Source organism: Pleurodeles waltl, chromosome 7 (genome assembly GCF_031143425.1).
Source record: "Pleurodeles waltl isolate 20211129_DDA chromosome 7, aPleWal1.hap1.20221129, whole genome shotgun sequence".
NCBI lineage: Eukaryota > Metazoa > Chordata > Amphibia > Caudata > Salamandridae > Pleurodeles > Pleurodeles waltl.
This window is the reverse complement of record NC_090446.1, coordinates 817,726,232-817,739,243: the sequence shown is the minus strand read 5'-3', so window position 1 is coordinate 817,739,243 and position 13,012 is coordinate 817,726,232.

Genomic DNA, 13,012 nt, shown 5'->3' with positions numbered 1-13,012 from the left:
TTTACCATGGCAATCGGTTGTTTATGGTGATCCTGAACTGGTAGTTGTCTGGTAAAGCACCTTAATCACTTGTCACATGGTGTAATATATCTGAGCATGTTCACTCTTGGACTTACACTTGTGTTTTGGATGTGGTAGTATGGCATTAACCAGGCCTTAATGGGTTAACTGGTGCCACCTTTCTGTGTTTTTGGAAAAATGTGGCGTCCAAGGAGTCGAAGTAGCAGATAGAGCACTGTTCTATGTGTGACTTTGTGGACAACTAGCAAAACACTCTCCCTATATGTGGGTCACTTCATTTGTGTGAAGGTTCCACTTGCATCGAGAATAGTTGTGTCATGTCAGTAACCTGGGAAGTAGTTTGAGTATACTTTGGAGCATTATTGTACTAACCGCATATCGAGGTGTATGCATTTTTTGCAGTCATAGACAACAATGGCACATCAGCTTGCATTTTTGATAGTGAGGTATGCACAGCCAATCTTTCCTATGGTAAAAGGGAAGCCACTGATTATGTAGAAGTCACTCTGTGCTTGATGTGAGAAGCTGAGTTGATTTGCTGCCTGGGATTCAAGATGCTTCCATGACTAATTAATGTGCTCTGAGATGTATGGTTATAATATCTCTATGGAGTCTCTGGAGTCTTTCATGAGAGACCCAATGCCAGAGGATTGCCATTGACATAGCAGCTTTGTCTTATATGGCTTGGCATGTCCAGTGTTTTTCTACGGTGTAAGGGAGAGCATTACAAGGTGTAAAGTTTTCTAAATGATGTCCTTGATCAGTCAGAATCTTTTTATGCATTTTCATTTCTTGATGCCATAGAACCTTTTTTCCCAGTGGGCTCTCTCACCCTAGAATTTTGATTCTGGTTGTTACATGCTGTTAAGGATAAATATGTAATCACTGGCAAATTCAATAGCATTTCCATTTTTAGGTACGTTTAAGTGGGAAATGGTAATGCTGAACTTAGGGCCACCTGTACAAATAATTTTTCTAGTCTCAAACGTGTTGATTCATGGAATCGGCCTGTTTGTGACTAGAAAAATGCTTTTTGCGATGTACAAAGACCAAATAACAATTTGGTAACTTGTTACCGAAATGCAATTTGGGTTTTGTGATTCGGTATTAGGAAGGGGCGTGACCCGGACATCCCTTCCTAATACCGATTCTGAATGGTATGTATGATTGTTTTGTGACCCTGAATGTGGTTGCCAAACAATCGCAGTTAACACCAATTTCAAATTGGCGTTAACACGTTCGCAAACCGGAAGGGGTCCCCAAGAGACTCCTTCCCCTTTGTGAATGGAAGACGCGTATATTTTTTCAGAGCAGACAGTGGTCCCACAGTGGACTGCCTACTCTGAAAAAAATTAAAAGAAAAATTATAATTTTTTTTTTGAAATGCATCCTGTTTTCCTTCAAGAAAAATGAGCTGCATTTAAAAAAAATGCTTTATTTAAAAAACAGTCACATGCATGGTGGCCTGCTGTCGCCAGCATGGCACCGTCCCTGTGAGTGCACCCATTCCGAATGGATTTGCAAATTGCGGTCTACTTCATGAATATTTATGAGGTAGGTCTTTGCAACCCTATTGGGGATTACTAACAGTGTGCTTAACACTGTTGTACATTTTGTTTTGCGACTCACAATTTGCGATTCCCAAATGGATCGCAAATGTTCCTTAATGGCATCTGAAGATGTGTGCATGCTGGTGCATGCTGGTGTCTGCACATAATTCTGTGGATTAATTAGGGTTGTTTGTCAATTTTGGTATAGTCATTTGAGTTATGTGAATCCATGTTTTCTAAAAGCATTTGTGCCTTACATTGCAGGTGATGTGCATTTTGGTCAGATTCAAAGCTTTTCGTTACTCATCAAATTAGTTGTGTATCATTTGTTATTAACTAGGTAAGTTTATAAAGGGATCATTTATGTGTGATTACGTTATTTGAGTGTAAGGATGAATGTATTTTTATGCAAAAAGTTTCCTATTTGTCTTTTTGTTTGTTGTTGCTCAATATTGTCTTTGCTTTCATGCGTGGAGCAAACGTTTCTATGTCTACTACCATTGCCCTACCTCTATTACCATACCTACTATAAGTACTCCTACTACTATTGTTACTAAGAATAAGAATATGAATTAGAATTACAATAGTGTGGGAAATGAAAATGAGAAAAAGTTCAAGCATAACTGATAAACATTGTGTCTCCCCACAGATGTACAGTGCCTTTTTTCTTGCTCGCACTGTCAATGTATTTATTGTTACACCATCTTTTGAATGCCTCTTTGCTGAAGCAATTTTATGCAGGAATATTTCATTTGATGTCTTTCTCAGCATCAGGCAGCAGAAATGCCAACTATACACCAGGGAGTTTTTTTTTTAGGTCATTGTCATGAGGGGAGCGGCCCCTTGGGCAAGGGCCGCTCCCAGGGGGGCAAATTATTTTTAGGCCATTTCAGCCCCCAGAGGGGGCAAAAAAACCCTAGACACAAGGCATATTTTTTTTGTTTATATTTTTTTTATATATGTGGGGAGCGACCCCTCAGGCAAGGGTCGCTCCCCAGGGGCGTAAAATTACTTTTAGCCCATTTCTGCCCCGTGGGGGCAGATCTGCTTATTTTAATTAGGCAAATCTTACCCTGGCAGAAACCACTGAGGCACCAGGAATTGCTGTGCGTTTATGTGTGCGTTTTGTTTAAGGGGGCCGCCACTTGGGCAAGCGTCACTCCTCATGGGGGCACATTACTGTTGGCCATATCTGCCCCCTTGGAGGCAGATCAGCCTGTTTTTGAAAGGCCCATCTGCTCCCAAGGGGGGCAGAAAGCCCACTAGAGACCAGGGAAGATTTTTTTTTCCAAATAGGAGGGTGGGGGTATGGCCATACCCCACCCCAAATAAATGGGGCCAAATTTGTTCTGCCCAGCAGTGGGCAGATAGGACAATTACCCCAGATCCACACCCCGAGAGAGGGGTGTCAGAAAGTGTACTAGATGCCAGGGAATTAAAAAACAAATAGTGGGGTGGTACATACCACCAGTATAGGCCTGGTTATGCCCCGACCCCAACTGAAGGGGGTAACAGTCTTTCAGCTCTCCCCCCACACACTAAAACATCTTATCCCATGGCAAGCAAGAGGACATTTGATTATTTTGTGTTTTGGCTTTCTATTTGGGCCATGAGAGCTTGGCTAACTCTCAAAATCGTCCCACTTGGAATGATGAGGGCTGCACTTTTTGGACTTTGTGACACTGCCATGTAGAAAAATCTACAATCCACAAGACCTAGACACATCTGAAAACTAAACATGAGGGTGAATCCAGGGGTGTGCGCTTCACATGCACCCGCACCATTTGCTTACTCACAATGCCTTGCAAACCTCCAACTTTGTTAGAAATCACACATTTTTTCCCATTTTTGTGATTGAACCTTCCGGAATCTGCAGGAATCCACAAAATTCCTATGACCCAACATTGTCTCATCTATACCGATAAAAATACCACCCCACTTGTCAGCCTAAAAATGTTTTTTCTCCAATTCCCTTTTGGACCCGCTTTGGTTCCCTCTCAGTTTCAACATGTTTTGTCTCTTTCCTGTCAGATGCACTTGGCCCACCTACACAAGTGAGGTTTCCTTTTTACCAGGAGACTGAGGGCAATGTTGGGTGGTAGGAAATTTGTCCCGGTGCAGTGATCCCACACAGAAATGTTGGAAACATTTGGTTTTTTTTAGCTAAATTTGAGGTTTGCTGAGGATTCTGGGTAAGAAAACACTGGGGGATCCATGCAAGTCACACCTTCCTGGACTCCCTCGGATCTCTAGTTTTCAGAAATGTCTGGGTTTAGTAGGTTTCCCTGTATGGCTGCTGAGCCCAGGACCAAAAACGCAGGTGCAACCCCCGCAAAAGCAGGTAGTTTTATATTTGATTACTTTGATGTGTCCAGATAGAGTTTGGGGTATTTCCTTTTGCGGGCACTAGGCCTATCCACACAAGTGAGGTACCATTTTTATCGGGAGTCTTGGAGGAACGCTGGGTGAAAGGAAATGTGTGGCTCCTTTCAGATTCCAGAACTTTCTGTCACCAAAATGTGCGGAAAAAGTGTTTTTTTCTACCAGATTTAGAAGTTTGCAAAGGATTCTGGGTAACAGAACCTGGTGAGAGCCACGCAAATCACCCCATCCAGAATTTCCCTAGGTGTCTAGTTTTCAAAAAGGGACAGGTTTGGTAGGTTTCACTAGGTGCCGGCTGAGCTAGCGGCTAAAATCTACAGCTAGGCACTTTGCAAAAAACATGTCAGATTTCAATGTTAAAATGTGATGTGTCCATGTTACGTTTCCTGTCGCGAGCATAAGGCCTACTCAGGAAAGTGAGGTACCATTTTTATTGGGAGAATTGCGGGAACACAGAATAGCAAAACAAGTGTTAGTGTCCCTTGTCTTTCTCTACATTGTTTCCTTCCAAATCTAAGACAGTGTGTAAAAAAAGACATCTATTTGAGAAATGCCCTGTAATTCACATGCTAATATGGGCACCCCGGAATTCAGAGATGTGCAGATAACCACTGCTTCTCAACACCTTATCTTGTGCCCATTTTGGAAATACAAAGGTTTTCTTGATACCTATTTTTTATTCCTTATATTTCAGCAAATGAATTGCTGTACACCCAGTATAGAATCAAAACCCATTGCAAGGTGCAGCTCATTTATTGGCTCTGGGTACTTAGAGTTCTTGATGAACCTACGAGCCCTATATATCCCTGCACCCAGAAGAGTCCAGCAGACGTAATGGTATATTTCTTTAAAAATCTGACATTGCAAGGAAAAGTTACAGAGTAAAATGTAGAGAAAAAGGCATGTTTTTTGTACCTCAAATTCAATATTTTTTAATTTCATCTGTTATTGTCTGTAGGAAACCTTGTAGGATCTACACAAATGACCCCTTGCTGAATTCAGAATTGTGTCTACTTTTCATAAATGTTTAGCCTTCTGGGATCCAGCATTGGTTTCACACCCATTTCTGTCACTAACTGGAAGGAGGCTGTAAGCACAAAAAATAGTAAAAATGGGGTATGTCCCAGTAAAATGCCAAAATTGTGTTGAAAACTGTGGTTTTAGGATTCAAATCTGCCTGTTCCTGAAAGCTGAGAAGATGGTGATTTTAGCACCACAAATCCTTTGATAATGCTGTTTTCAGGGAAAAAAAACACAAACCTTCTTCTGAAACCCTTTTACCCATTTATTAAAAAAAACTAAAATTTTGCTGTATTTTGGCTAATTTTTTGGTCTCCTCCCGGGGAACCCACAAACTCTAGATACCTCTAGAATCCCTATGATGTTGGAAAAAAAGGACGCAAGTTTGGCGTGGGTAGCTCATGTGGCCAACAAGTTATGAGGGCCTAAGCGCAAACTGCCCCAAATAGCCAAAAAAAGGCTCGGCACAGGAGGGGAAAAGGCCTGGCAGCGAAGGGGTTAACTTATACTTTGCCACTCATAGTAAATCCATAAACAAATTGTCTGTACATTTGAACTCTGGTATGACATATCAAAAACAGAGCCTGGTAGATGTCTTGGACGTGTATGACAACCAATGCCCATTTAGACAAACTCATGGAAGAAAGCAGGCCACTTTGAACGGCATTAATCCACACAAAATAGTTGGTCCCAAGTTTAAAGGGACAAAACACATCTCCATCAAGGACATGCTGCAGTCCGTCCACCAGATAGTAATAAATTCCACTGACTAATAAAAGTAAAAAAACTGCCCACCAATGAAACATCCAGCTGTTAATATCTGAAAACCACAAAGAAACCAGTGCATTAAGTCACAATTTTACAAAAAACTGTCAAACTTGGTTCATTCCTTGAACAAAGTGGAAAATACCCGGTGAAAATCAGCCTTGCAGATCAAATGCATGAACATGAGGAGCCTTGTCTTGGAGTGGACTTTCTAGAATAGCAAGAAGCCTATTTAATGTGCAAACCCAATCATGGGAAGAAATATTCAAAATGCTAAAACATATGCATAGGTGGTGTGAACAAAGAGGTGGGTAAAATCAGACCTGAAAGAATGTGTACAAGTCTATTCCGAACCCTTATTCAAGCTCCAGAAGAATGAGAGATATCATTACATAGGACACAGGGTTATTCCTCCTTTCAGGTACAAAACAATACTGCCACTAAACATGCTCTTACTCAGCTCAACTACTTTAAACTCAAGGAGTCCATCCTTGCTGTAGCACTCAAATCAGGTAAAATAATACTTTGTGGTGACCCCATTATGATCTTTAAAGATATCTCAACTGCCTTACCTCTGAAGTTGAAACACCTAAGGCCCTGATGCAGAAACCTATTTCGCAGTAGCTGTGATTAGCAATGCATTGGGAACCACAAAATGGGTATTTACTTTGTACTTATCCCTTTTTGGGGGCAATACATTTTTATTGACTCCTAAAATAGGATTCCAAAAGACTACCTATTCAGAATTTAGAAGACAAGTGCTGTAGGCTCCCTTTCTAAATTGCAAAACAGTATGTGATGTATTAATGTTTTGCTGCCATAATCGTTTTGCAAAATATTCAAAATTAACAATCTCCTGAATGAGGCTAGTAATGCATTTATATTGCCACAGGACCCATGTCCCTCCCCAAGTAATAAAAACAGTTTATGTGGCATAAGAAGTGTGCCAGAGGACCAGTGCTAACTCTCAGACAAACTGTTTTTTTAAAGTACTGCATTTAAAAATAAATAAAAAAAATTGCTTTATTTAAAAGTGAGCACAGCCTGAAGACCCCAACCTTTCACCACCTGTTAGAAATGGGGTCTTTAGTTGGCAGTCAGGGTACCCCCTGTCCAAGCAAGGACCCTCACCCTAGTCAGGGTAAGTCACACACAATCCAAATTATCCTGTGCCCACCCTCTGATAGCTTGTCACTGAGCAGTCAGGCTTAACTTAGAGGGCAATGTGTAAAGTATATGTGCAATAAATCATGCAATAACACAGTAGAACACCACAAAAATACACCAGTCACTGTTTAGAAAAATACATAATATTTATCTGGTAAAATGCAGGTCAAAACGATTAAGATGCAATAAGTATTGGTTGAGATATCACTGTAAAAATGATATAAAGGGGGTCATTCCAACCCTGGTGGTCGGTGTTAAACCTGCGGCCAAACCGCAAACAGGCTGGCGGGGTAAAAAATTGAATTCCGACCCTGGCGGAAACCGCCAACAGAGACTGCCACATTACCACACCGCCCTCCACAGCGGCACAAACAAACAGCGCTGCGGTCACCGCCAACAGACAGGCGGGCGACAATGTACCACCCAATGTATCACAAGCTACCAATCTGCCACCTTTTCCGGGGCGGTAGCCCCGCCGATAAAAACACGGCGGAAACAGCCATTTCGAAGGGAAAACGCCCACCTCCACCCCACGAGGAATCAGGACAGCATGGAACCCGAACTTCACATACTCCCAGCGATAGTGTTCCTACTCCTCTACCAGGTGCACGAACGCCGGCGCAGAAGACAACGATGAGTACAGCACCTACGACACAGGGGAGGGGGGAGAAGAACATATTACGGGTACACACATACGCGACACACCCACCTTCACCCACTACAACACACACATCAATGCATAGCAACACATCAGAGTGACACCCCGCAAACCCCTCGGAAGAATGCAAATACAAAAGGAAATGATTCTAAACATTGGAATATATTGTTTAACTGGCTTAAAAATATATCTACACATCAAAAAATCTTATATACATAAATGTACAAGTCCGAGCATTGTAGCATGCATTGTCCGTGGACCACTGGGCCCAAATCACATGGGCAAAGCCCACACAAGATACCTGACTCCAACGGAGAGAACACTGCAGGGGCATCAGATAGCAAAACTACAGGCACCTCAGGGGGAAGGGAAGGGGGGGCACTTCAGCCAGATGAGTGAGCGACGCCAGATCCACGAGGGGCCTCCATGGCCACTGTTCAATCCTGGGGAGTGCAAAGCCACAGTCTCACAAGTCTCTGCAGTGGGTGGTTTGCCCACTGGACCATCCTGGGGAGTGCAAAGCCACAGTCTCACAAGTCTCTGCAGTGGGTGGTTTGCCCACTGGACCATCCTGGGGAGTGGAAAGCCACAGTCTCACAAGTCTCTGCAGTGGGTGGTTTGCCCACTGGACCATCCTGGGGAGTGCAAAGCCACAGTCTCACAATTGGATAACAGTCTCCACTGGTTCCGGAGGGGGCTTTGTGACCAGAGTGCTTCGTGCAGCCCTGCCCAACACAGATGCGGGCCAGCCCCTGCCGCTCATGGGGCAGCGGTGCTTGAGACGGCGGTGCCCAGTTCAGCGGTGCTTGAGACGGCGGTGCCCTGTTCAGCGGTGCTTGAGATGAAGGGCCCAGTTCAGCGGTGCTTGAGACGGCGGTGCCCTGTTCAGCGGTGCTTGAGATGAAGGGCCCAGTTCAGCGGTGCTTGAGACGGCGGTGCCCTGTTCAGCGGTGCTTGAGATGAAGGGCCCAGTTCAGCTGTCGCGTGGGCTTTCATTATTCTAAATGAAACTACTGGATTTCTAGGTAGCAGGATCTATAACGGTGTGGGAGACTGAGTCTGACCCACATGTAAAGAACTCTGTCACCCTAAATCCGGTTTTTGCTCCGGCTAACTAGCAGTGCCTCATTTCTCCCATGTGGAAGGAATGATTTGGCAGCCGAGCGCATGACATCTTTGGAACTTCTCAGGGAAGTCGTGGTTACTCAGATCCAAACCAACTCTCTTATTTCCAATATGATCTCATATACAAATGACAAAGACAGTATAGGTTTTATATTATGTTTTAATAAAACAACTGTATTTTAGATATTAAGGCGTGAGCCGCAATAACCAGAACGATACAACACAGTAGGATTGAAATAGTCACCAGGAGAGTAAAACATAAGAACAAAGCTATCATATTGTCTAACAGTTTCTACTCTCCCTCTGCTTGTTCTATTTAGAGCACAGCATGTTAAGCTTCTAGCTTGTCTATTAGAATCACTGTGGAGACATCAGCCCTCATACCTGAGCAAAGACCTGTGATCTTGGTTCAGCATCTGCAACGAGGCAGTCAGCGTCTAGTTGTGGTTCCCTGGTCGGAATCTCCCTCTTGCGTGTATTGGGACAAGGAAGTGATTTTATAACTAACATGTCATTGTGATCACAAAATGTCCCTACACAGGAATGCCAAGTCTAAACTCTTACCACGTCTATCGGCAATGTACCAGACTGTATCCTTGACTGAAGCACAGAGTAAATATGTTATGGAGAACTCCAGTGCTGAAGTAGGCAAAACAGTGTGATATGAATAAAAAAACAACACCGTAGAACTGGCTATTTGAAAAATAACAGTACGAAGCCTAATAAAAAGCATGTAGAGCAAAGTGCACAGAGGCTCTAAGCTGTCAGCAAATGAATAAAATATATTCAGGGCAAAGTGTACAAAGGCCTAAAGCCTGAAGCTAAAGCGCAACGAATACGTAAAACTAACCACACTACACCCTCCCCTTGTCGGTAGCAAGTGGTTCCAATAATATAAAAGGATGCCCCAAATATAAACAATACCTAAAACAATTATTTCGACAAGGTGAGCAGACAACAAAGTCATAAATTTAGGTAACATGTGATCATAAAGCCAAATTCAATATAGTGTCAATTTCGTAAAAATCCAATCGTTAGACAGAAGCAATAGAACGCAGGAGTTCCTCCACTTCGATATATGTCAATATCGGAAGATCCACGCCACAAAGTACCAAGGAGCAGGTGTGATCCAAAGCCACAAAACCATTCAGGGTGGGACCCCGTGTAGGGCCTATGAAAGAGACAATACCATCTTCCTCCAGGAAGGGAATCTCATAAACTGCCTCATGAAGCAAGCGCATCCGTAGTGCACAAGTCTGGGAATGAGCCCTAATCGGGAACATCAACAGATCAGCATCGACCAATGGAGGGCGCTGCAATGAGAGACAGAGAGACAGTGCATGTTCAAACGAGCACCAAAGGCATCGAAACACGGGTTGCACACAATCCAAAACCGGTCTGAATGACAGAGACCAGTCACACTCCAAACATCCCAGGAGTGTCGCTCCAAAATGCTGCATCATGCGTTCACGACACAGCTGCGCTGACGGGAGCAGCAATACAGGATCTCGTTGTGACGGGACAGCCATTGCGAAAAAATAGCAACAACAGCAAGACTCCAGCCAATAGAGCCAAAGTAATCGGGAAACCCCCAAAAATGCTTCCGAAAATAGAATGTATAGCCGAAGGTATCAAACCGAATATGGAAGAGAAGGTATGAGCAAAACCAACACCAACGACTTTGAAAAAATGTGCAATACCAGCAGTGCTGGATGCATTAAATATACGTCCCACAAGTTCACCGAAGTGATTTGGAAAGTTAGTATTCAAAAGGGACTGTATCTCCGCCGATGACCTTGCCACCTGAAGTGCGTAGGTCTCGCTAGCAGATGTAAGGGCCACATGCTTTTGAAACAATAAAGCTTTTAGCCGACTCAACTTGTCGAAATCAACCTTGGAAGTAGCAATATGAGGCCAGATGTCCGCTACCTCCCTAAATTGAGTGGGGGGAAACAACACATTCCCGCAGCACGTAACGGCCTTGTTGACAACGACGATGTAAACTATTCCGGCACGCATGCCACAGCAGCGTTCGCTGTTAAGAACAATGTAACTGCCGTTAGAAAGCACCTGGAAAGTGTTTTTAATAACCGGGACTGGAACTCCCTTCAGATAACAAGCTAAGTTAGCAATCGAAGCGTTACACGCCCCGTGCAAGGACAGCTGTTTACAAACCATTGAATGGCTGATAGAAGCTTCGCATTCGCTGCCGCTAAGAAAAACCTCCTTCAAACCATTAACACATCTGTACTGAAAGGGAAGGTCCCACACCTCGTGTATGTAACTGTCTCCCAATAGTTCATATCTACCCATCGGAATGTGCTTCAAACACGAAGTAAATTGCAAAGTAGAGATAGGCAAATTAATAACCCCATGAATCAACCACTCAGCTGACGGAATCTCAGCTACCGTGCAAGGCAGTTTCTCTAATTTCTCAATATTTAACATAACATATGTCGCTTCCTTTTTAGCCATCAGTTGTTGTTGATGAGTCAAATTAAAAGAGATAAAGATCTCTCTGGCACGAACGTGCTGCCATGGAACGCGACCCGCCTTCAAGGTCTGAAGAGTCCAACCCAGCTGCATGATGGACCGCGTCTGACTCTGCCCATGATATAAAGAAGACATGTCCGATTTAATAATGTCATTGGCAGAGGAAACAATGCTGTCAATTGTGTAAACACGGTCAGAAAGGGTATGCATGCCATTATCAACAACAGACAAAGTCTGCATCAGATTTTCTTGATCAATCTGCCTCAACCGGGCTGCAGCCTCTTGTTGTGAAAGCTTCCAAATCTCATTATAAACCTCGTATAAGAACCTTTTCTTCCGTAGTACTTTGGGACCTGACAAAAAATCTTGTAAATCAGTATCATTAGACAGTAACGTGAGATGTGACTTAACCGCATCCAGCGTGGATGACTTCAATCATTGCTGACAAAGCTTCCCCACACTGTATGTAGCTATAATATCAGCATGTTCTGGTGAAACGTAACTAGGGTCTGCCCTACTAGTCCTGAACCCCCCTGAAGAGGTGACAAAACATTGATGACACATATTAGTGTCTACAGGCCATAATAACCACCCGCCCGGATGGAACGATGAAGTGTTAAGCGTACCATTCTGGACCCAATGTGTAAAGTCACTGAAAGTAGCATTCACATAGCGCTACCAATTTTTTAATTTAGAAGGGACAGGTATACTAGGCAAAGTCAACTCCCTAATCGTTGCTAAGCCCAAACAGCTAGTCTGTTGTACTGTGTCATTGAGGAAAATCATCTGCACAGGGATAATACATGCTCTAAATAACGTGTCCCTGCCTCGCATTTGCCAATTTTTCAAACCCCAAACACTTTTCAAGTCAACAGTTTTAAACCAGTATTCATATCCCTCGACTGAAAGTTTAGATACAAACAAATTGGAATACAGTAATTTAGTATCGGTCAATAACATTTGCTTATAAGAATACGGTGTAACTTTAAAATAGTAGGACTTAGCATCATGTGGATCATGCCCAGAAAAATATGCAAATTTATCATAATGCGTTTTTGAACTCCCTTGTGGAGGAGTCGAGCAATGTTCCCATTGCACATAATTAAACATGGACTTGGGGCTACTAGCTTTATGAATAAAGTGGTGTCCATAATAGTTGTAACAAAACATGTCACCATGATTATCTCTAAACTGGTAAGCATCATCATCGTCATAGACAGTATAATATTGCAAATCCGTAAGCATAGAATCTACTGTCTTCACATCCCAATCATCAGAAACAATGCCAGGTATAACAATATCATTCATCGATAATTTGAGGACATACGGTATTTGAATCAATTCAGTGAGACCATATATATCAAACATTACTTTATCCCACACAATTCCATCCGGAACTGGTATAGCAGAAATGTTCACTGTGGACAAGTCTCTTCGAACCATATGAGACGATAAATGCGGTTTTAACACAGTCTCCACGTGCTCAATGTCAGATCGATCAGGAAGAAAATGACCATGTATTATCAGAAAAAAAGTAACCACAAATCCCAACCATAATAAAATAGTCATCACGGCCAGAAACAGCCAAAAATAGTTCCAAGGAAAAACAAAATATGTGCGTTTAAGCCAACCCAGCAGCCGTCGTGGACCGTGGACAGAAGACATCGAGGACGAGGAGCCGGACACATCATTAACAGCGTCGTTGAAGCAGCCAGAAGCAGTTCTAGCAAAAGGTGCAACTGTGAACAAAGAAGCAGATGGAGGCTCTTGCCGTGGCACGCTATAAACCACATGTTCAGAAACGTCAGTAGAACGTACAGCAATTTGATCA